Genomic DNA, 317 nt, shown 5'->3' on the forward strand with positions numbered 1-317 from the left:
TAAATGAATATGACCACTTTTGTACCTCATGTCTGCTTCCTTTCTCTTTGGTATTCTTTTATGTGATACATATATATAAATATTTTTTTTACCTCATTGCCATTAACACACATTAACTGGTAACCTTGCAAAACTAAATCCCATTGGGATTTGGCTTCACTTGAAATACATGCACACATTCATGAAATATTTAGTATTTTGTATGTTTTGTATCTTTCTGAGTGCTTGTGGATTCTCAAGGTGTGCAGTCTGCTTTGTGACTCATCGGAACCTGGAGATTTAGGATTCTACAAGTCGCGCCTTTGTGTTCCTTTCGC

Source organism: Pollachius pollachius, assembly GCF_949987615.1.
Source record: "Pollachius pollachius genome assembly, chromosome: 2".
In the NCBI taxonomy this organism is placed as follows: domain Eukaryota; kingdom Metazoa; phylum Chordata; class Actinopteri; order Gadiformes; family Gadidae; genus Pollachius; species Pollachius pollachius.